This window comes from Mchenga conophoros, linkage group LG6, assembly GCF_057382185.1.
Source record: "Mchenga conophoros isolate Kocher_MC1m ecotype Shallow Benthic linkage group LG6, M_conophoros_male_GT1.1, whole genome shotgun sequence".
Lineage (NCBI taxonomy): Eukaryota > Metazoa > Chordata > Actinopteri > Cichliformes > Cichlidae > Mchenga > Mchenga conophoros.
Window position 1 is genome coordinate 17,115,938 of NC_140531.1, and position 24,427 is coordinate 17,140,364.

Here is a 24,427-nt window from a genome sequence, read left to right on the forward strand (position 1 = left end):
CCTGGAGAGCAGGAATGAGAGAAGATGCATGCTACCAAACGCATCTGTGAACAACGCAGAATGTAAAATTCATTCAAAATAACTTTTAATTCAGCACATTTGTTTACATTTTAAGAATACACTCAGTGCATTTATGTGACAAACACTCAAACGTAACTGCTGTGTTTACTCCACGGGGCACTTTTATTATTCTGTCCATCAACTAATTGGCGGAAAAATAGTTTCAGGGCTTTACAAGAGCTTTGCTAGACGGCAGACAAGTGCAATCCAAAATTTTTCATTGGAGCAATCTTATATCCATAGACCTGCAGCAAACTCGCAAATATCACTCAGGTGTGATACATAAAGGTCCAGCCTTGAGCGACAGGCAGAAAGAACATTTTAAAATTAATGTGTTTACACATTTTTGAGATACGCAGGACTGGAAATTGGCTTTCTTTGGGGCAGCTTTGGATCAAGTAAATCAAAAAAACCAAACAAAAAGACAGCATTGTAGTCATTTATAACTCTTTACTCTCTAAAGTGAATGCAGAGACTGGAAGGGGAAAAAAATGAGACAAGATGAAAATCAAATTTGAAGCGCAATAATACAAACAGATGAGACATCATTGCATTAGCTGACAGTTAACGCGGTGACATCTCATTTGTTTTCCTTCTTTCTGCAGAATCGAGCATCTTAAATTGACCCTCTGTGGCGAAGAGACAACAGCATTTGAATATCTACAGCCTGTTTCATCTCGAAGCTAATCTCCCATGTGCTTCTTATCTGAAGGGCTTTTAAACTGGCACATCCCTGAATACACAAACTGACAAGGCTGCAATAAGCCAAAGCTGCAGTCATGCCTTTACTGCACCCAGAATTCTTGCACCGCTTGTTCCGACTGGAGTAGTAATTCCCGTCTTGGCATCTGCTCTGCCTCTCAGCCGATGGAGGGAACATGCATATGTGGCGAATCCAGCCCACTCCAGGGTCTTTGTAGTATGTGCGGACGGGCATGAATGTCTCAGCCATGGCATCTTTCCATGGCAGTAGATTTTAATGTTTCCACTGAGGGGAGTAATTGCAGACAAGCATGGCCAGACTGGCAGTACACACCACAACACACACATACCTCGGTGGGTACACACACACACACACGAGCACAGATACTTGCCCACTTCACACTGAGAGGGCCATAATGACAGTGCTAATGGTGTCTTCTATCAAAGGCGCTGGAATTAGGCATGAAGGACAACAAATTTCAACATCACAGGAAAAATGCTTGTTAACTGTGATGTTTAGATGAGCTGGGTAAACAAACGCTCAGTTATTAATAGTGTCAGAGGGGCATAAACGGAATTGTAGTAATGATGCAACGGGACTGATGTCGAATAGCTCTCCAATTTCCATGCGAAACAGCAAGAACGGGCCAAGAAATAAACCAATTTTCAATCACGTCTGTGTCGTTAAAACTGATTGATGGTGTGACATTTCCACATCAGCGTGCCAAGCAAAGCTGTAATTAGTTGTGCTGCAGAGATAGGATGAATCATGTTTTTTACCTCCCCCCACAGCGATGATCATGCAGGCTTTATTTCTGAGCACAGAGGAAGACGGCGGCGCCATAAAGTTCTGTAGTCTGTGGTGAAATACTGCACGAGCTCGTGACATGAAGCGCTCACCTCTCACAGGCAGTCACATGCCCCTGACTCCTGAGTACTAGTGTGACAGCGCGCTTGATCACCGTGTTTCCTTTGCTCTGAGAATTGTTTTTGTCGAGCATCTTGCGAGAGCAATGCAATCAGAGAAGTTTCAAGAGTTTCTTGCGAGGATTAGCTCGGGCCCGCAGAGAGCGCAGGTTAAAACTGCTCAAATTCAAAGGGGAAAAACTTTGATCCTCGGAAGTCAGGGTTACACGAGACGAGTTTCCAAAAATAATAGTGTTTGCCTTATATACACTGCTACATTTAGGAAAGAAAACTTCTCCCACCTGTCCTCTGGGAAGAGCTCAGAGGCAGAAGTTTGCTAGAGGTAATATTGTCTTTGGAAGGTGCGGGAATATTATGCATTATTCATTACATTTGGTCAACTTCAAAGGTGAGATGTAAGCAATGGTAAGGTATCACCTCTGGAGTGTTATCACCACAGAGACCTTGCGCCGGCTTTTGTTCTCTAAAAGCTGTTTAACACAATGTTGTCTTAGGAATTACACATCGGATCACAACTCAGAGAAGAGGGAGAAAGGAGAAGGCAATCGCGCGGGTAAATTTCCTGTTTGTTGTCTTCAGTTTTGTTATTTGACACTGAATTGTCATTTTTTACTAAAAGATTGCTCAATTTACTTGTCACAGCACCTACGCGCTGCACCAAGATGTGTTGGGTTAGTGTAAAACGCGATTTAGTCGCACATCACATTAGTGCTTCAGCTGTAATCTGTGCTGTTGCCATTATTAAATCACAGATGCATCTGTGATTTAATGTAGCCATTCAGATGACTACTAACAAAAAACTGCAATGCAGAAATACCAAGGATATGGTCATAAACACTGTGCCAAAATTCAACTACCATCTGAATGTCATAGCAGAAATGGAAACTCATCAGAGCAGGTGACTTTTTCCAATTTTCTGTTGTCTAATTTTGCTGAGCCTGTGTGAGCTGTAGCGTCAGTTTCCTGTTCTTACCAGGCAGGAGAGGCAGCCAGTGTGGTCTTCTGCTCACCCAGTTGCTCTCTGTTTTTCAGACCATTCTTGGTAAACCAATGAGACGCTTCTGTGTGAAATCATAGTACTCCATAAGTTTCCTTTTTTTTTTTTTTTTTTTTTTTTGCCTGTCCCGTACTCCATAAGTTTCCAAAATACTCAGATCAGCTCATCTGACACCAACAACCATGCCACATTCAAAGTCACTTAAATCACCTTTCTTCTCTATTCTGTTGCTCAGTTTGAACTTCAGCACATCGTCTTGACCACGTCTACATGTGTAAATCCAATGAGTTTTAGACACGATTGGCTTATTAGGAATTTGTGTTAAGGAGCAATTGAGCAGGTGTACCTAACAAAGTGGCTGGTAAGCACAGCTTGTCCTTGATTTTCTTTTTTCTTATTTTTTTCATTTTAACTGTGCAAAAAATACTTCTCACCGTCTTTTACTAAGAAATACTCATGGTAACTTTGCACAGTGCATTGCAGAGGTCCAAGCTGATTTAAAATCTTGAGACCACGTTAACGGGCCTGTGAAATCTTCAGTGTGCATAATGAAGTCAATTAACCAAAGAGACCTGATCCTACAAGCAGGCAGTCAGACTCAAGCCAACAAAGATCTAAGAATAATTAGATCAAATGTGCTGTTGACCAAAACAGATATGAAGCACCAGCTCTGGCAGGAGCACGACACTCCAGCAATTTATGATCACAAGCCCAGTGCTTGTATTTACTTCTTGAACTGCTCACATTCAATATCTAGTCTCAGAAATACACATCTATGATACACGTGACCAGAGCATCTGGGCCTATTATGGCTCAGGTCTTTGGCCAATTTTCTGGTTACAAGGATCCATGAAAAAACAAGTCCTCTGTAGTGAAGGAGAGAACGGGAAGGAGTCGGTGCCAGAAGCAGAGAGACGCAGCAATAGTGAGAGCTGCTGGGGGCTGTTTGTTGGACCACAGGGACGTCCGTGTGATTAGTTTCTTCCATAGCTTAGGATGACTCTAACAACGGCAGGGGTACAAGAAATATGTTACCGCCCCAGCATTCCTACAAGGGTTCTGTTGTGTACCCATACATCAGCAAACTACTACTGGGCTATAATGTTAACTGCTCTGTTCTTAGGGCGCTGGATATATCATCAAACAAAATATGCAGAGCAGACAGAGAAATCCAAAGGTGCATAATGATGTGTTTATTTTGGGAGGTGGGATGGCAAAGAAATAAAAGGACAAAAAAAAAATCTATGGCTATAAGTTGAATTTAATTTCACAGGACATAAAGCTAGCCTTTATTAGTTTTTCTCTCAGACTGTGAAGCGTGCTCTAAAGCCATAGGCCACGGAATACGCTGTACCCTGGAAATATTGAAAATCAAACCATAAACAATAACTATGCATTCTTGTCTTGCTCCCCTTCCTCGTCGTAAATTACGCTCTCTGAGCCGCTTTGTCATTTTGTCTGTGTCTTAATGCATCCAAGAACAAGCCACGAGAGCTATTTATTTGTTTTCAAACACTGGAAACAAAGACATTTTTTATCCCTCTCAACATGTCAGTAAAACGGCTGAGGAAGTTTGAAGGAAATAGGCAGGGAGGAAATTAAAACTTTCCTGATAACTGATGCAGACGGTGTAGATTATGACTGAGCTTCATTAGCAGTAGGTTCCCCAACTGGGCTGTCTGCTGTAATTGGTGTGGCTGAATAAAACACTTAATGAGGGTGCCCCACAGAACAGAAGTGACAAATAATATATTTATAGGCTGCCCTGTTTGCATTAAGTACTGAGAGCTTTATGTGTCTCTATCTTGCGTATAACTGCGGCATTATTGTCAGCGAAAGAAATACATTTTCTGTTTCTACCACTAATGGCCAGCGCTTGATGAGAATTGCTTCAATTTATAATTTAGAATCTATACAGTACGTTTGATTGATTGCGCGCGATGAATGGCACAATAGGCTGCCTGATGCTAAATGACTCGGGGCGATGCGGAATCCATCCATTTGCCATGGAAAAGGATACAAATCAGTCCTGCAACACTCCTGGACATCAATCTTTCCTGCCTTGCTGAATTCCTAAGAAGGTGGATGAAAAAAGAGGTGACCGGTTTGGTTTAAGAGGAGGGCCATTTTTATGAATCCAGGTATAAATGCAAACATTAACGTGCAAATGTATTAACAAGCCCAGATCGTGACTTTTCCAAAGTGGTGAGTGAATGAGACCCAACAGCTGTCAAATGATGGCTCTTGCCTGCTTCCAACACAACCGGCAGGCACACATAAAAAGAAATATGGTAACCGCCCCGTGATTTCCCTGCACAAATTATTATAGCAAGACCTGACATGTCTTTTGGATGAGAAGATACTTCTTAAATGCTTTAGCACATTCTACATTTAAATAGTAAAGTGATTCTTCACGAATCACCGTGTTGGCTGCTGCAATCTCATTATGGTTGAGTGTGTTAATTAAGATCTCATTGGGAATGACATTTTCATGCGCATTCTCTCTGCAGGGCGGCAAAGCCAGTACCATTTTCCCTTTGCTAAGGAGCCTGGGAGTAATGAGATATGACACCGAGGGGGAGGGATAAAGGTCTTGGGTCAGCCAAAACATATGAATCAAACGATATACAAAATACGTGGAGTCATATATTTTCACGTCAAGCGCCAGATTAGATCTGAGGTTGTGAATTCAGTGTGTCTCTCTGTGGCTCTGTCTATCTATTCACAGGCTGTCAGAATGCATGCACACATGGACATTTGTTTTAAAGATTTTAATGTCAGGGGAGAGTGAAAGATGTTGCATATGATGCTTCCTGAAAAACAGATACTGATCATCAACATCTTCAAGCCGGAGCTTAAAAGGGCAGCGTTGCTGTTATTACTCAGGATGTTGATTAAATCTTAAATGTTAGCTGAGCTGAGGATATACACTTGGGTATATCCTGTGAAAAGGCATCTTCTGCTTGTAAATATATTTGTTTCTAAATGAAAACAGCAGTAAAGAGTTATTCATTGCATTTTTTCAGCCAATGTCTGCAGTACTTTCACTTATTTTCATACTTATAGGCTACATTTGAGAGGGCAAAAAGTACTTCTACTGAACCATTGCTTGTACTCAAGCCCCGTGGTTGCAACACAAACCCAAATCATCACCTCTCCTCCACCATGCTCAACAGTTGGTGTGAGGTATTTGTGCTCAAATGTTGCGTTTGGTTTTCTTCACCATGCGCTTTGCATTTTGACCAAATCTTCTCCACTTTGGTCTTATCTGTCCGAAGGACTTTGTTCCAGATGTCTGGGGGTTTGTTCAGATGCAGTTTTGTTACCTTAAGCTCTGCTGCCACCTTCTTTTTACAGATAAGACTTTCTCCTGGCAAGCCTTCCAAATATGCTATACTTGTTCATCCATACATCCATCTATCTTCTTCCGCTTATCCGGGGCCGGGTTGCAGGGGCAGCAGCCTAAGCAAAGAGGCCCAGACTTCCCTCTTCAAAGCCACCTCGTTCAGCTTATCCAGGGAAACACCAAGGCAATCCCAGACCAGCTGAGAAATATAATCTCTCCAGCGTGTTCTGGGTTTTCCCCGGGGCCTCCTCTGGAGGGCCATGCCAGGAACACCTCATTCAGGAGACCCCCAGGAGGCATGCTTATCAGATACCCAGACCACGTCAACTGGCTCCTTTCAATGTGGAGGAGCAGCGGCTCTACTCTGAGCCCCTCCCGGATGGCTGAACATCTCACCCCTCTCTAAGGGAGAGTCCAGCCACCCTGTGGAAGAAGCCCATTTCCGCCGCTTGTTCTGTCTTTTTCTAATTCTACTGTCATGAACTTTGTAGAATCTGAAGAGTCAGTCCATCAAATATTTACCAGCACATTTGGAAAAAAAAAAATCTGTAAAACAATCATATAAACAGCTGTGATTTAGAGCCACGTTTCTCTCATTAGAAAGCTTTCCAACAGTTCTGAACTAATAAGCGGTGTAGTTTGAGTCTCACACATTTGGCTTATTAAAAAATTTAAAAAAGAAAGAAGTTCATTACATCAGGAAGGGTTCGCTATGGCAGTAAGCGAGGAATAATGCAGCAATCTCAGAAACGCCTCCCCAACAGAGCTACACCAGTTTAAATCCAACTGAAATAAACTGGATTGCTGCACTTTGATTACAGTTGCTGTATTTACTGTGTGTTTGTCTTAGAGTAAAGTTTCAATAAAGCTATAACACCCACACCATCGTGTCTGCGTGTGTTGGATCATCGTCTTACACACTTTGAGCTAAACTTCAGCATTTTGTCTCAGAGCATCCCGTTGTTGTTCCCCACAGTAGGCACGGTCGCCTTGACTTCCTTTCCACTGACCCACCCAAAGCGTTCAATCTCCTTCGACCACCTTGTTCAGCCCACCACAGAATACAGCAACACACAAACACACACACACACACTGGCAGATAATTCCACCTGCGCCTGCATGCCTCCAAATTGATTGGTCCCTCTCTGCCTGTCCCTTTGGTAAGCTCGGCTGTATGATTGAGGTCCTCACTAATGAATTCTTAGAGACCAGGTGCTGATACCATGTTAACTGAAAGCAGAGGGAGGCATCTATAAAACAGGAGGGTATGAGCCCCACTGGACAGCTAGACAGTGCTCCTGAGCGGTGCAGTGCAAGATGAAATACATAGGTAAATATATGATTCCACCTACTGTTTTCCCACTGTCTCACAACACTGTCACCACTCTGACTGGTGATTTATCATTTGTTTACCATTTCTTATTTACTTCATTAAAATCAGTGGTTGCATACTTTAGCATTACTTTTATTATGTATCAGATTATTGTTGCCAAGTGGCTTCATCGCGGCAAACCTGAGCACATTTTTGCATTAGGACTCACGACACACTGGATCATGTTTTAGACACATGATAGACACAATGTCACCCTGGCAGTTCAGAATTAATGGTGAGATGAAATGAGTTGTCTGTCTGGGGACATGCCAAGCAGGAGATGGCCGCTATTAAGATGAGGGGGCAAAGAAGCAGAATGCTCTTTCCTACTCATCTGTCCGACATCCTAATATGTGCTGACAAGTTTAATGCCGTGTCCCATCCTTGAACAAGCAGCTATTACTGTAGCGGAGCACTGACTGTCAGTCAGGCCAGTGGAAGTTTATCATGTGAGGAAAAAGGAGAATTTAAGAATAGAGGTGCACCAATTAGAGAATAAAAAATATGTTTAAAATGCAACAAGTGGTTTTGATGTTCGCAGGAAAATGTGCTCTAAGCAGACACATGATGCAGATACACATGCAGCTGCACAAAAGCCAAAGCCCTAATCAGCTTGTTATGGCCTGAGATCTTTGTCAAGGTTACTTTAACCAGCAGCACCTGCTGGTTTTCCGTTTGCTGCACATGGATTGGCAGAGAAGTTGTGAAAGGTGTGTGAGGTGGATGCCAGGTTGGAAGATGCTGATCTCATTTTGAGCGGGAATTTGGTTCATGTGTAGCCACACTACATTATGTGAGGGGAAGTTTGTCTGAGACCTAAATCCACTGCACATGGAGAAACAGTGATTGCTGCTATTACAGTTTCCTGATGTCCTTTTCCCCCTTTTTTTTTTATTAAGTTAGTCCGACCAGCCTTGCATGTTTAGTGGATGAAAATATCTGAGAGTGCATTTTTTCAGGGCAGACTAATTAACTTTGGTTTTTTTAATTATTTGGTTTGGTTTTTGTGACATATTTTTCACATTATCACATCTTCAGTTATAGCTGGGAGTATCTCTTGAGTATCTCTTCTTGGGGGTGAATGGGAATTATTATATGTTTGACTGAAATGAATATTATTTATAAATCTCTAATGAAGTTGTATTTATATCTGTTAGATATCAAGGGAGACATGAAACATTTCTATTCCCCGACTGTTTGTGAGTATCTGGAGGCTGCTGGCTGACACTGGGGGAAGTCGTGTGTGCTCCAGAAGCCTCCATGTGACTGCTTTAGTTGATTGCTATGGTCAACCGTAGTTTGCATGAAAGACACCAAGTTGTCTGGCCGTTTTGCATTTTTACGTAAGCTGTACAGAGAGACGCGTCACCTTCAAAGTAAATGTTTGGCACAACTAAGTTGAACTTCAAGACCGTCGCACAGTTTCACTACCAGGTGATGAGTAGTTACGAGTAGGATATAGAAACAAGTCGGAGGCTGTCATGCAAACTGCTGCAAGCAATTGCAAAGCGACTGGCAGTTGCTGAAGGTCACTGACTGGTCTGCAGTCCTGCATGAATGCAGCTTTAGTGACCTCCAGCAGCGATCCACCAGACAGTTGGGGAATATACGGAGTGCAGAATTATTAGGCAAGTTGTATTTTTGAGGAATAATTGTATTATTGAACAACATCCATGTTCTCAATAAACCCAAAAAACTCATTAATATCAAAGCTGAATGTTTTTGGAAGTAGTTTTTAGTTTGTTTTTAGTTTTAGCTATTTTAGGGGGATATCTGTGTGTGCAGGTGACTATTACTGTGCATAATTATTAGGCAACTTAACAAAAAACATATATATACCCATTTAAATTATTTATTTTTACCAGTGAAACCAATATAACATCTCCACATTCACAAATATACATTTCTGACATTCAAAAACAAAACAAAAACAAATCAGCGACCAATATAGCCACCTTTCTTTGCAAGGACACTCAAAAGCCTGCCATCCATGGATTCTGTCAGTGTTTTGATCTGTTCACCATCAACATTGCGTGCAGCAGCAACCACAGCCTCCCAGACACTGTTCAGAGAGGTGTACTGTTTTCCCTCCTTGTAAATCTCACATTTGATGATGGACCACAGGTTCTCAATGGGGTTCAGATCAGGTGAACAAGGTGGCCATGTCATTAGTTTTTCTTCTTTTATACCCTTTCTTGCCAGCCACGCTGTGGAGTACTTGGACGTGTGTGATGGAGCATTGTCCTGCATGAAAATCATGTTTTTCTTGAAGGATGCAGACTTCTTCCTGTACCACTGCTTGAAGAAGGTGTCTTCCAGAAACTGGCAGTAGGACTGGGAGTTGAGCTTGACTCCATCCTCAACCCGAAAAGGCCCCACAAGCTCATCTTTGATGATACCAGCCCAAACCAGTACTCCACCTCCACCTTGCTGGCGTCTGAGTCGGACTGGAGCTCTCTGCCCTTTACCAATCCAGCCACGGGCCCATCCATCTGGCCCATCAAGACTCACTCTCATTTCATCAGTCCATAAAACCTTAGAAAAACCAGTCTTGAGATATTTCTTGGCCCAGTCTTGACGTTTCAGCTTGTGTGTCTTGTTCAGTGGTGGTCGTCTTTCAGCCTTTCTTACCTTGGCCATGTCTCTGAGTATTGCACACCTTGTGCTTTTGGGCACTCCAGTGATGTTGCAGCTCTGAAATATGGCCAAACTGGTGGCAAGTGGCATCTTGGCAGCTGCACGCTTGACTTTTCTCAGTTCATGGCCAGTTATTTGGCGCCTTGGTTTTTCCACACGCTTCTTGCGACCCTGTTGACTATTTTGAATGAAACGCTTGATTGTTCAATGATCACGCTTCAAAGCTTTGCAATTTTGAGACTGCTGCATCCCTCTGCAAGATATCTCACTATTTTTGACTTTTCTGAGCCTGTCAAGTCCTTCTTTTGACCCATTTTGCCAAAGGAAAGGACGTTGCCTAATAATTATGCACACCTGATATAGGGTGTTGATGTCATTAGACCACACCCCTTCTCATTACAGGGATGCACATCACCTAATATGCTTAATTGGTAGTAGGCTTTCGAGCCTATAAAGCTTGGAGTAAGACAACATGCATGAAGAGGGTGATGTGGACAAAATACTCATTTGCCTAATAATTCTGCACTCCCTGTAGACATTTTCCCCTCAAGATCAGTGGTTGTTTCGGTTTAGGCCTGCGTAACTGAGGCCTAAACTGAAACAGATAAATAGGTGATGTGAAGATGATCGTGGACATTGAGGGTTTTGAAAATATTTGCACAGGAAATGGAACCCTACCAAATAAAGTGGACAGCAGGAAATACAACAATCATATGACCTTTGAGCAAGCACTTTGTTGACAGTGGGAAGCAAAAACTCCTTTTTCCAACAAGAAACTGTCAGAACCAGGCTCAGGGAGGGGCAGTTATCTGCTGTGACTGGTTGGGGGTGAGGGGAAGGAGTTACAAGGTAGTACTGGGGGGTGTAGAGTATTTCAGTCACATTTTTAACTCTGTCTTTTTATTTCTTTTTTGTTGCTGGAGCTCCATCATATATATTTAATTGCTTTGCAATACATTTTTGCACCAACTTTTTAAAACCACTGTTTACATCCATTGATCTCTTGTCTTAACTTCTTCTGTAGCTTCAGTTTTTTTCTGGGTGCCTGAAGCCTTTTTTTCTCAGGTGTATTTTTTTTACTAACATTTTTTTTGTTTGTTTTGAAAGGGAAATAAAAGTTTATAATAATAATAATAATCATTATTATTATTACTACCTTGGACAGGCTGTCCGTCCATCAAAGGACTAAAACACACACAATACAATTTGTCTGCAATTAGGTCAGAATATACTGAGAAGAAAGTACTGATGTGTGAAAGTGAAATTGACTGGACAGCACTGAATGCAACAGAGGTGCACTGAAAAGACTTTGATTTGAGGAACAGAATGAGAGGGATGCGCTGCTACACACGACTATCCTTCTTATCCAGTCTGGTCACACATTCCTGCAAATTATACTGCTTATTATCCTTACGCGCTCTATCGCAGCCCTAAATCAGACTGAATTATGGGTGCACAGCCTCTGCCTGTGTCTGAGCATCTCTGCCGGACTGTGTGACAGCCACAGAGAACATAATCTTACTCCTGTCATTCTCTCTCTGTCTTTCCTTCATCCTTTGTTTTCCACGTCGTGTGCCAGTGCATCTCCCCAAGTCAATCAGGCTTCACTTCAATACTGTCCTCTCCCTTGATTCTCTTTATCTCTAATTTCAATTTTCAACTCCTCTAATGTGTTTTTCCTTATCAAATTTTGCCTCCATGCCAACTCTCCCCTTGTCTTTCACTTGTAAAACAGCTGCCAGTAAGCACTCTTATGCGCATATATAAGAGTTTTATTTTAAAAAATAAAAATTCCCCACTCGCCCCTGTGGGCGGTCAATCCTTCAAGCTCGGGTCCTCTACCAGAGGCCTGGGAGCTTGAGGGTCCTGCGCAGTATCTTAGCTGTTCCCAGGACTGCGCTCTTCCCGTGGATCTGCTGGAGACACTCGCCTAGCTTGGGAGTCACCGCACCTAGTGCTCCGATTACCACGGGGACCACCGTTACCTTCACCCTCCGCATCCTCTGGAGCTCTTCTCTGAGCCCTTGGTATTTCTCCAGCTTCTCGTGCTCCTTCTTCCTGATGTTGCTGTCATTCGGAACCGCTACATCGATCACTACGGCCGTCTTCTTCTGTTTGTCTACCACCACTATGTCCGATTGGTTAGCCACCACCATTTTGTCCGTCTGTATCTGGAAGTCCCACAGGATCTTAGCTCGGTCATTCTCCATCACCCTTGGGAGCATCTCCCATTTTGACCCCGGGACTTCTAGGTTATACTCGGCACAGATGTTCCTGTACACTATGCCGGCCACTTGGTTATGGCGTTCCATGTATGCCTTGCCTGCTAGCATCTTGCACCCTGCTGTTATGTGCTGGATTGTCTCTGGGGCATCTTTACACAGCCTGCACCTGGGGTCTTGCCTGGTGTGATAGACCCCAGCCTCTATGGATCTTGTGCTCAGAGCTTGTTCTTGTGCTGCCACGATTAGTGCCTCTGTGCTGTCTTTCAGTCCAGCTTTGTCCAGCCACTGGTAGGATTTCTGGATATCAGCCACCCCCTCTATCTGCCGGTGGTACATACCGTGAAGGGGCCTGTCCTTCCATGCTGGTTCCTCGTCTCCCTCCTCTTTCTTGGGTTTCTGCTGCCTGAGGTATTCACTGAGCACTCGGTCAGTTGGGGCCATCTTCCCAATGTATTCTTGGATGTTCGTTGTCTCATCCTGGACTGTAGTGCTGACACTCACCAGTCCCTGGCCCCCTTCCTTCCACTTAGCGTACAGCCTCAGGGTGCTGGACTTGGGGTGAAACCCTCCATGCATGGTAAGGAGCTTTCTTGTCTTTATGTCAGTGGCTTCTATCTCCTCCTTTGGCCAGCCTATTACCCCAGCAGGGTACCTGATCACGGGCAGGGCGTACGTGTTGATGGCCCGGATCTTGTTCTTACCATTCAGCTGACTCCTCAGGACTTGACTGACCCTCTGCAGGTACTTGGTGGTTGCAGCTTTTCTAGCGGCCTCTTCATGGTTCCCATTCACCTGCGGGATCCCCAGGTACTTGTAACTGTCCTCTATGTCTGCAATGTTGCCTTCTGGTAGTTCAATCCCCTCAGTTCTGACTACCTTCCCTCGCTTTGTTATCATCTGACTACACTTCTCCAGTCCGAACGACATTCTGATGTCATTGCTGTATATCCTGGTGGTGTGGATCAGTGAATCGGTGTCTTGTTCACTCTTGGCATACAGCTTGATGTCATCCATGTACAGGAGGTGGCTGACAACTGCTCTATTCCGTAGTCGGTATCCGTAGCCAGTCTTGTTAATGATCTCACTGAGGGGGTTCAGGCCTATGCAGAACAGCAGTGGAGACAGAGCATCTCCTTGGTAGATCCCGCACTTGATGGTGACTTGTGCTATGGGCTTGAGGTTGGCCTCCAGTGTTGTCCGCCACATCCCCATTGAGTTCCTGATGAAGGCTCTCAGGGTCCTGTTGATCTTATATAGTTCTAGGCATTCCAGGATCCAGGTGTGGGGCATTGAGTCATAGGCCTTCTTGTAATTACTCCAGGCAGTGCACAGGTTGGTCAGTCTGGTCCTGCAGTCTCGGCTGACTGCTTGGTCTGCCAGTAGCTGGTGTTTTGCGCCTCTGGTATTCTTGCCCATCCCTTTCTGTGCCCCGCTCATGTATTGACCTATGTGCCTGTTCATCTTAGCCGCTATGATGCCTGATAAGAGCTTCCACGTGGTGCTGAGGCAGGTTATTGGGACCGGTCCCTTCTGGGGGTCCTTGAGGATCAGGACTGTCCGGCCTTCGATTAGCCATTCCGGGTGTCTCTCGTCAACTAGCAGTTGGTTCATTTGTGCTGCCAGACGCTCGTGGAGTGCAGTCAGCTTCTTCAGCCAGTAGGCGTGAACCATGTCAGGGCCTGGTGCTGTCCATATATGTACATGTGTATATATACATATAGATATATATTTATGTATATATACATATATCTATATATATGTATATAGATATAGATATAGATATATATATATATATATATATATATATATATATATACATATATATATACATATATGTATATATATATATATATGTATATATATATATATACATATATATATATATATATATATATATATATGTGTGTATGTATGTATGTATGTATATAGAACTTAGTGGAGAGTGCTTGATAAATTCATTAGTCAACAGATATTGAATAAATGTGAAGATTAAAAATTCTATCTGTTCCTCGTAGACTGAGTTTTGCTTTTCTCTCAGTAGATATTTATGCAGTATCCTATCAACAACTCTCCATGAGGGAAAATGGCAACTGCAAGCTGATAAACAAATTTTGCTGCTACAGCTTAAGGGTACAAACAATGCATTTTGGTTAATAACCGTATTGTTAAATTAAACTTGTTTGTTTAAGCTTTAAGTTAAAATGCTTAATCTTGTATTGCAAATGTATGTATTTTCTAGTCTTCTTTAATAGTAAAAATAAAACATATTTAGGATTGGGACGGATATACAACAAAAAGCAATTTCAAGTGAACCAGCCACTCAAATTTTGTGCTTATCATATTTGCAGGCTTAACCGAGACTAAGGAATTGTGCAAAATAAATAAATAATCAATAGGAAACCAGGAGACGGAGACATATATACTCTGTTAGGGATGTTCTGGGAAGCATCAGCATGTGTTTGCGCATCATGCACCATCATCCAGGTGACCTGGATCACATGCTTGATGGAACTACAGATAGTGATCATGTTTGGGAAGCGTTGTAAACAGCAGTGCGCTCCGGGAACTTTACCTTGATCTACCCACATCTGCTAAACTGCAGCCGAGCTCCTTGCGGGCCTGTCGCCGGGTTTCTCTGCATGCTGGGCTTTTGATGTTGCTGATTGCACAGGTGACTACCCCGCACTTTGAGCATGCAGTGCTTATATATCGCCACCTATACCAAACTTCTACACAAGCCTTCACATTTCTGCAAGATGCATTACTAATATTCTTATTCTCCTTTAGTAGCACCACCGACAAAAGAAACACAGCAAACATAGACAGTCTGATTGGGCAGTAGACTTACATTCCTGGAGGACCTACCAGCTATGGCAGTACTGAATGACAATACAGATACACGGCACAGAAAAGCTAACATGCAGTAAAAGCCACCAGAGGGAATCAGCTGAAAAATAAAGACCCTCTGGGGTGTGTAGACACGGAGGAAAAATCAGAAGAGGTAAAGGCTGCAGTGGAGGAGCAGCAGTGACATAAACAAGGTACGTGTCAGGGTTTTGAGTGAGGATACTGATGATAAATCTGACAATAAATAATTTAATGCAAGCTTGTATGTCTTGGGCCAATGCCAGCTGATATAATCACCACGGTCAGGTGAAGGTTAGGCCCGATTAGTCTAAATAAAAGAAGCGAATAAAAAGGACAAATCAGGTCCACCTTTGCCACCTTTGACTCTGTATTTGCACTGAAACACAATTCAAATGAATTTTTTCTTACTTGTTACTTTTTCCTGCCACCAGGAAATAAAAGGAGCATGCTACATCCACAGACTTTACAGTGGCACATTTTGTACACAGTTGCAGTCCCTGCTTCGAAACTATGCAGCAAAATGGTGACCATTAAGGCTGAGATTTTCACAAAGTTCAGCACTCACTTTCTTGTCACAATGAGCCATTTTTGTCTGTAGACAAAATGACTCAAAGCAGAAAGTGTAAATATGGAAGTACACATTTTTGAGAAACAGCTCAGTGATTTAAAAACATGCTAACAGTTAAATAATAAAGAATAAATAGCAAATATCAGTAAATGTGAATTGTTAGGATGAGTATTAGCACCTAAATTCTGAGACCACGGTTCTCAGTCTGAAATTTTTCACTCTAGGTCAGGAAAAAGCTGCTGCCCGAAGTGGAGGAGTTTAGGTGTCCTGGGGTCTTGTCCACAAATGAAGGGAGAATGGATCTGAGACTGTCTGAGCATCTGCTGGGAATCATGTAGGTTAGATGAGGCCCCGGGACAGATGCAGGACATACTGTATAGACCACATCGCTCAGCTGGTTTGGAAAGGTCTTGGTGTCCCGCTCTGAAAAGCTCAAGGAGGTGGCTATGGTGAGGGAGGTCTGGGCATCTGTGCTTAGGACCTTGCCCCTGTGAACTGGACCTGAATAAGTAGCATGTATGTATGTATGGAATTGGTTATACAGGTATTAAAGCATTAAAAAGACTAAAAAATTTTAATGGCAAATCCGCCAATATTTGTTGAGATATTTCACTCAACATAACAAATGTAGACCTGATGGTGGTACAGAGAAGAGGTGAGAGGATCAAATGTAACCAGGGTTCATTTTTGAGGATCAAGGAATTTACTAATTTTGGGAAATCTCTTCAGTAGATGTTGGAATACATTTCAGGATGTATGAAAACTCTATGCAGCCGTGGAGCTGGAAGAAAAGTTTAGGAAAAGTCACGACCGAATCAGTGGACCAGTCAACTGAAAGACGGACTGACAGTGTCAATCGAGATCCATAGCACAGCTAAAATGTGTATGGACTGAAAAGCAGCATAGAGACGATGCCTCATCAACTTAAAATTGCACAATGTAACATGACGTGATGCTACTGCAAAAGGTCTTTTCCAATGTCAGCAGCTGGTTTGTGAGAGCTGCCCTTACCACGGAGATCTGTGAATTCTCCCCAAAGAGTAAAAAGCACAACCAAAATACAAGAAAGAAGCCAGACCTGTGCAGCTGCAGTGACGTGCATTTAAAAATCGGGAAGTGTACAAAAAAAATAGCCTTGCTGTGTAATTAAGTGACAAAATATCTTGACAACTTAAAACAGAAATGAGAAAAGTAGAATTAATTATGGAATCTCAAAGGGGAAAATCCTTGCTCACAGTTTTGCATATTTTTGCAGTTTTTAGAAATTTGACTTGCAGAAATGTTGCAGTGTATTCCCCAGCTGTGTGTAACCTGTTACATCAGGATGAAAGCTTGATTAGAGCTCAGCACATTTGTTTCAACTGGCAACAGCAGCAGTAGTCTCTAATGATCAGCTTTAAACTTTACTTGTGCTGATTGCATTAGCATGTATTTCACTCTGTTTTCATTTTACTCGACTGTGGATGCCTTTTCCCACTATGTGCTTGATAAACACTGGTTAATACGAAGGGGAATTTTAATAAAACATGACACAGTCTGATCTACTGTATGTGCGCAACCCTGCACATAATGAGTGAAGAATTTGAACTAATGCGTTTAAAGATCAACAAACTGCCTGTTTGTTGATCTTTAATTCTTCATTAGATTTAAAAAATAAAGTAATTTTATTCCTTTAGTTGATGGAGAAAACAGTTGATGGAGACCACCGCACTACCAAAAATAATGTGACTCTGGGCATTGAATTTGTATCTTTGTCGCCTTGGAAATGGTTGGTTTGAAGTCTGCAACCATTCATGCCAGTTGTTGTCTTCAGCAGCAACTTTATTGCTGACAAGACAACAATAAAAAAAAAAGTAAGACAGAGTCATTCTGCTCAGTTTGTTGTTGACAATTATATGCAATCCTTTTCTGATAATACACAAATTACCTGTAATAACTCGGTAACAATGCAGAGCGTTCTCTGTTCGCTAAATAAAGTCTGTATAAGGACAAAATGCACATGAAGTGCTCCTGGGTTCAATAGAGAGTCTTCTGTGTTTACAGTGAAAAATGGGGTGTGGTGCTTAGAGCAGGGCGATATGACCAAAAATATTTATCACGATATACATTTGAAAATTTGCGATAACGATATAACTGACAATATAATTGACACTAGACAAAATACTTTACAACTCCTCAACTTTATTAGTGCAAAAAACCCCATCAATGTATTTTCACTTAAACAAGCAGCTGTTTTTTTATGCGCATTAAAGTTGTATAAAAATGTAACAGTGAAAATGCAAATTCCTTGCTGACAGTTTAACCAAAAGGCATTTCTAGTGGAAATTGGCCGACATATCCTCAGCATAACCATGTATAATATCCACAAAACTTAAAAAGAGGTTATACACACACAATACGGTAATATTATGTTGAAGTACATATCACTCTGCGAGGCGTCTGCCTACGATAGCCGTAATGCTCCGACAATCAATCAAGCGGTGCGGGTTTGTAGTTTAGCAAAGTCGTACTAAAACATTTGACAGATTTTCGAGCGCCGTGTACGACATAAAATCGTTTCGAGGTCAGTAAACACAACCGGAATTCATACATAAGGCACACGGGATTATAAAGGGCACTGTCGATTTTCAGAAAAATCAAAGGATTGATTTTAAGTGTGCCGTGTTTTCCAAAATACACGGTAATAACGACGGCCGCTAGCATGCACTACCAAAAATACTGCTTTGTTGTGTATCTGACGGACGAAAGCTAAACCAGTTCCACACCACTGAAGTTGCAGCATTTTTACAAACCAGTTCTGGTTCATCCGTTTCATTCAACGATCTGCTTTCGCTCTTCTCATTCTGCGTCGCTGCCATGTGCATATGTAAACATAGGCACTGCGCACGCGCGTTTTACCCATATTCTATCGTGATACTTCATTTTCCTATTGTTGCCCTAAAATTACACCGGTATTACTGTGAACGGTATGATATAGCCCAGCCCTAGTGGTGTTGGCTTTTTAGCAGTGATAGCTGAATGTACTCCATGTTTTGATATTATGAAGTCTTGGCATAGCTAGACCCCACACAGTTTTTGTACAGCTATGCCTGCCTTACCTTTGTAAATATATTTTAATGTTCAATTATTTGGGGTGAAATTCCTAATTATACATCTTTTAAGCATTTTTTTTCCAGGTCTACTGAATTAATTAGACAAACCGCATGCATGTTTCTCAGATAGATGAATAAGCCTCAAGCTTTCATGAATTTTCAGTGGTCTCGGGGGAACTGTTAACATGAAAAAGCTGTTCGTTTCAATTTCTTGACATCAGCTGTTGCAGTGTTTTAAAATTTGAGTATCTAGCATACAAGATCTAGTGTGTCAAATCTGTTAAGAAATCATGGATTTATACAAGCACACAAGTGCAATCCAAGCAAACATAGGGAATAAAAATATATGATACATACAATGATAAAACATACGTCTTCTCCCCGCAGTCTTTTTTAAGCAGCAATTTGAGATTTCTACCAAAGAACCTCTTGACTATACACGAGAGCTAGATCACAATGGAAACAACACATTAAGGTCTGTAGACGTCATGCCGAGTGAGTCACACAAAGGCTCAGTGTGAACAAGTGTTTGGAGTGTGTGAGTTTGGCTTCCGCTAAAGGCGAAACCTACCTCCCGCCAAGCCGTAAAGTCTTTGACAGAGAAACTGGGAAGGAGAAGAAAGACGAGGAGGAGATGCGCTAAAAAAGAAACTAAGGACTTAAAAATTCGAATGTTGTGCGCAAATTTCTATTATTTATACAGGACATGCTTTCTGCCTTTCATGAAAAAGCCCACATTCACTTTGATTCGAAGTTCACTAACCCTAAAAAGTTACGTGAGTTTACATTGCAAACTTTTCTCTTGATTATTGATGTGTGCATATGTGTATGTGAAGTTTCAAACTGGAAGCACAAAACACAGCTCACATATACTGCAGACCGTATGCTGGCTATTGTAAGAAAACCTTACTGTAAACCAGTGTTTAATGTTAACAAACCCATATTGGTATTTGGACAAACGTCAAGTAGTCCAATACTTCTTTTGGTTTTAGATCTAACTACATGTGGCTGCAAATGTGTGTGTGTGTGTGTGTGTGTGTGTGTGTGTGTGTGTGTGTGTGTCTGTGTGTGTGTGTGTGTGTGTGTGTGTGTGTGTGTGTGTGTGTTTCTGAGTTAAATTCGTCAGTAGGATTAGTGCCACTCCTGCAGCCAGTCCATATGGCACAGAGCTCAGTTTGAAGGCTGGCTCCACTCATTAACATTCCCCGATCGTAGAGGCCAAGGGGAATGAAAAAAATAAAGTGTGTGTGTGTGTGTGTGTGAGAGAGAGAGAGAGAGAGAGCGAGAGAGAGAGAAAGAAAGAGAGAGAGAGCAGGAGCATCTTTCTCGATCTCCAAAACGGTGTCGGCTCAGCAGTCTTGCCGGGTGCCACACTCCAATAAAACCGATACCTGCCCATCTTCTGCTAACACACTCCCACCACATACTCACCGCTGACTGATTTTGACATATTTGGTCCAAGTGAAAAGTTACAGCGGGAAACTATTCTAAGCTAATTTGATGAAAAGCAGAGGAAGCGAGGGGATGGGAAAGGAGGGTGGGCAGGAGCAATCCTCAGCCGAGTGTGTAGCATGACAAAAAGGGGTGTCTGCCATATGCTTGCTGTTGAAAAGGCAGCTGCCCCCAAAAGCCTCGGATTCCATGTTTCTGTGTTTTTGTGTTCGGGCGCCAGTTTGATTCTGTACTAATTACTATTTTGGAACATGAGGAAAAAAAGAAGAGGCGAGATGTGGGAATAGAAGTGTGTACATGTGCGTGCACACTTCTATAGAATAGATCCGTTTTGTTTTTTCCCATCCCAGGGCCTGTGCTCCCTGCCCTGCTGTTGTCTTCAGTGTTTCTCCTTTAACACAAACTATTCTCATGGCGTATCCTTCAGCTATTATGCGTTACACCGGTGGCTTTTTATTTTTTCTGCTAATTTGAGCACAGGACAACAAATGTCTCTGCTCTTTAGGTGCCACAGATTTTCTTTCTTTTTTTCACGTACAAACGTTTGACATTTAAGTGATCCTTTCACCAAGCGACTGCACAGACATATATGAAAGGTTTGGCTAAAGGCTACACAATATATCGTTTAAGCACTGGTTTTTACACTGTGCACATAAGAGGTTTGATGTCAAGTAAGGTAAATGATCTCTAACACTTTGTGCTGCACCTCACGCAGTTGTTATTTTCTATGAAGAATCTACATAAAAGTCTCTCTAATATAACACGATTTACTCCAATTTAAGGGTACACTTATACTTTAAGTGCAAAAAAGAAAAAGGCTGCTGGAAAACACAGAAAAAGGAAGCGCTAGTTCCACAAAGAAGCATGACTTGGGAGGTGAATCAATTTATTCATCAAATACATACGAGAGCCACAGAAGAAGAAGAAAAAAGTCTCATTTTCACTATTTTCAAAGGTGTTCAAATCATGTATTCAATGTTTTGTCCCATAGGCACGAGGTACAACTTTGTCTTCTTAAATCTCCACAGGCGTTGCACAACTGGATTTGGGCACTTTTATTCTTCCTTGGAGATCTGATTTAACGCTGGGCTTTGGCTGCCCGACTCAACTACTGTCAAACACTTGTCCTGAAGCCACTTCAGTGCTGTCTATGCTTCTTGTTTCAGCTCATTGTTGCGCTTTTGCTGCATTCATCCTTCCTTCACGTCCAACCAGTGTCCAGATACTACCACCACCATGTGATGTAGGATTGGAAGTCGTGGGTGAAGAGCAGAACTCTTCAGAGTTCTCTCTCTTCTCTAAAATCTGTAAAGAAAACACCAAAACAAGCTGTGATGAATCCTTAACTTACTTTAACTTACAAAACTTTCTGTTTTCTTTCTGGTCATCCTCAGGGTGTTTTTATGCTCACCGTGCGCCGCCTGTCACGGGTGTTGTGCGCTGATTTTGACATCACATCATGTGTCGCAATCTTTGCTGCACTTCGGCAAGTTGAAAACACAAGTGTACAATTATGTTGTTGTTTTTCCACAGTTTTAATGATGTTCCAGTACAGAAGCTCAGAGACATTTTTCTCTTCCTATATCAGGACTTCTGTTGTCTAGGTGGCAACACCTGTCGTTCAGGAGAATACTGAGTCATTATATTTCTGCCTCAGATCTACATTGTAACTTGTGCCATAACCCCATTTTAACTCTAACCGCAACCTTCTACTTAACCTGACGAGCACCTCACCGAGAAATGTAACGACACGTCGGGCTGATACAACAATGACTTGAATGGTGTGGAAGGTTGCTGAGTAGGGATAAAAGAAGTTTCTGGCTACTGCGTAAATTGACGTAAATTTCCAGCAGAAGTCTAAAACAACCTTGAGACAATTCTGCGGGGGCGAGTGAACCAACTTTTGCGGCGGCCTGGGGCCTTTAAAGTCCTGACTAAGAAATGTTCTCCAGTCTCTATAGACAACCAGCCTCTGAAGCTATTTTAGAAAGCTTGATGTGCCTCTTGTCACCACTTCCACCAAGGCACTCCTAGCTCTTTTTGGAGTTTGACGACACAGGGGGATCTCTAGGAAGCGCTCTGGTGGTTCCAAATGAGCTCTATCACACAATTTTGGAGGCTCGTGTGCTTCTGAACACACTAGAAACCTCACAAATTGCTATATCATGCCATAGTTCAGTAACAGTGTTTGTGGAATACTTTCATTATAGACATCTAATGAGACTAATGAGACTTTGTGGGGATAGGTTAATTGAAAAGTCTAAATTACCCTGTACCCTGCCTCTTGCCCTATGACAGCTGGGATAGGCTTTCAGCGCCCCCCGCGACCCTGAAAAAGGATAAGCGGAAGCAAATGGAAGGATGGATGGACATCTAATGAGAGTTTGGAGTTATTCGTGGCTCACCATGAGACTCTGCACAGGAGTATGCCTTTCTAAACTATCTGAAAACTTTTATACTTGCCAACTGAACACCAGCTGGATGTGGATGTTGCAAACAAACAATCTTTGTGGAAAAAAACTCATTTTGTGAAGCAAATGTTGCTCCCATACGCTCATTTTATGTGTTTTTGAATGTACTCGTGTCTTTTCAGAGTAGGTCACTTTAGCTGAATGCCTGCAATACTAGCAATGACCCAAAATTACTAGTCAATAGTGATATAGAAACCTTAGGAGTGTTTGGTGTTTGTCCCAAACTTCTTTGTATCATGCAATCTAGAAGTTGCTGAGGGACTGGATGTGCTTTATACAGCTGAAATACTGTGTAAGAAATCTCATGTAGGTCCCCCAAAATTGCAACCATGCAGTAGTTCGGTAACAACCACTTCAGGACACTCCTCACCTCTCCCTGCTGTTTTCATCTCGTTTCATTCCCCCGACTCCCTTTGGAAAACATGAATCCCAGCATGACATCTTAAACACTGGCAGTCGGTATCAGAATACAAGTCCAATCTCTCATAGCAGCTAACCTGTGGGTCACAATCACCTGCTTCTCATCAAAAAACCACCCAAGAGCACCTCACAGAAAATACCAAGGTCAAGCTCCTCCTATCTCTAGTAAATCGAAGTGTTATGGCCTTGTTAGTGACGGCGACTCTCTCACAGATCGCATTACAGATGGCGACGAAAAACATCCACATACACTGTGGAAATGCTGCAGTGTCAGAACTCACAAACTTAACTCTGCGCGTTGCACGTTATTTGGGGCACAAAAAATATAGGACACTGGAAAATAATGACAAAAATAACCACGCATGTATAGTGCTAAGTCCTACTAACTCGTTTTCAAGGCACCTTTGGTCCATCTCGTGCTAATTATGCAAAGTTTTCTGGTTCTTAACCTGCTTATCAAATCAGAATCCTCTCAAATCCCTTGAGGAATCCTTTTAGTCAGTTTGAGAGCCACAGGTGTCTGGCTTTCACTGCTCTGTCTGTGACATTCATTTACCTCTCTAGCGGCGGGGGGGAAACAGCATTTGTTCCTCAACGTGGAGCCTTATTACAGCTGTAGAATCCACATAAGCTAAAATAAAATCAACACTGCAGAAATAATATGAAATATGCTTTATCCTCTAGTTTTGTTTTCCTCTTACAGATGCCTGTAGTGTTGGAAAAATGCAAAAGAGGCTTTCCACTGATCAGCAATCAGACACAATGTTAAAACCACCGACAGGTGAAGTAAATAACATTCATTATGCCCACAGTTCAGATCCATTTCAAATACCCGACTGGAATTCAAGTTGTTTTATGTATGCAGTGATCAGTACATACCAAAAGTGATCCAAGGAATAAAGAGATGGTCATGGGTGCCTAAATCATTTTGATGTAATGGGTAGAGCTGATGTTGATATGAAATGATGCAGCATAAATTACTGAAAAGCTTAACAATCTAAAGTCTGTTAAGCTTGCCAATACCAAATGCTCCAAATGCAAACATCACCTAGCAAAGACTGTGATCAGAGTGGTCCTATCAATCACGTTAAAATAACAAGTGTCACAATATTCACAATGTCTAGATTAACATTAATATTTTCCTTGATTCCTTGATACTGATCCAGTGTCTGATATGAGCAACATACTGTACATCAGCCCAGGCGACATTTATCAAACTAGATAAAGAGGACTGTGGCCTTTTAGAAAGCACTGTGACTTCCTGAGGAGTTTTTGAACAACGTATAACAG